Source organism: Bison bison, unplaced genomic scaffold (assembly GCF_000754665.1).
Source record: "Bison bison bison isolate TAMUID 2011002044 unplaced genomic scaffold, Bison_UMD1.0 scf7180017864273, whole genome shotgun sequence".
Taxonomy (NCBI): domain Eukaryota; kingdom Metazoa; phylum Chordata; class Mammalia; order Artiodactyla; family Bovidae; genus Bison; species Bison bison.
The window spans coordinates 966,051-967,570 of NW_011494845.1; positions in this window are offsets into that span (position 1 = coordinate 966,051).

Here is a 1,520-nt window from a genome sequence, read left to right on the forward strand (position 1 = left end):
TGCTGTGATGAATGTCGGAGAGTGTTTTGCCTACGTTCTCCTCTAGGAGTTTTATAGTTTCTGGTCTTACGTTGAGATCTTTAATCCATTTTGAGTTTATTTTTGTGTATGGTGTTAGAAAGTGCTCTAGTTTCATTCTTTTACAAGTGGTTGACCAGTTTTCCCAGCACCACTTGTTAAAGAGATTGTTTTTAATCCATTGTATATTCTTGCCTCCTTTGTCAAAGATAAGGTGTCCATATGTGCGTGGATTTATCTCTGGGCTTTCTATTTTGTTCCATTGATCTATATTTCTGTCTTTGTGCCAGTACCATAACTGTCTTGATGACTGTGGCTTTGTAGTAGAGCCTGAAGTCAGGTAGGTTGATTCCTCCAGTTCCATTCTTCTTTCTCAAGATAGCTTTGGCTATTCGAGGTTTTTTGTATTTCCATACGAATTGTGAAATTATTTGTTCTAGCTCTGTGAAGAATACCGTTGGTAGCTTGATAGGGATTGCATTGAATCTATAAATTGCTTTGGGTAGTATACTCATTTTCACTATATTGATTCTTCCAATCCATGAACATGGTATATTTCTCCATCTATTAGTGTCCTCCTTGATTTCTTTCACCAGTGTTTTATAGTTTTCTATATATCGGTCTTTAGTTTCTTTAGGTAGATATATTCCTAAGTATTTTATTCTTTCTGTTGCAATGGTGAATGGAATTGTTTCCTTAATTTCTCTGTTTTCTCATTATTAGTGTATAGGAATGCAAGGGATTTCTGTGTGTTGATTTTATATCCTGCAACTTTACTATAATCATTGATTAGTTCTAGTAATTTTCTGGTGGAGTCTTTGGGGTTTTCTATGTAGAGGATCATGTCACCTGCAAACAGTGAGAGTTTTACTTCTTCTTTTCCAATTTGGATTCCTTTTATTTCTTTTTCTGCTCTGATTGCTGTGGCCCAAACTTCCAAAACTATGTTGAATAGTAATGGTGAAAGTGGGCACCCTTGTCTTGTTCCTGACTTTAGAGGAAATGCTTTCAATTTTTCACCTTTGAGGATAATGTTTGCTGTGGGTTTGCCATATATAGCTTTTATTATGTTGAGGTATGTTCCTTCTATTCCTGCTTTCTGGAGAGTTTTTATCATAAATGGATGTTGAATTTTGTCAAAGGCTTTCTCTGCATCTATTGAGATAATCATATGGTTTTTATTTTTCAATTTGTTAATGTGGTGTATTACATTGATTGATTTGCGGATATTGAAAGATCCTTGCATCCCTGGGATAAAGCCCACTTGGTCATGGTGTATGATCTTTTTAATGTGTTGTTGGATTCTGATTGCTAGAATTTTGTTAAGGATTTTTGCATCTATGTTCATCAGTGATATTGGCCTGTAGTTTTCTTTTTTTGTGGGATCTTTGTCAGATTTTGGTATTAGGGTGATGGTGGCCTCATAGAATGAGTTTGGAAGTTTACCTTCCTCTGCAATTTTCTGGAAGAGTTTGAGCAGGATAGGTGTTAGCTCTTCTCTA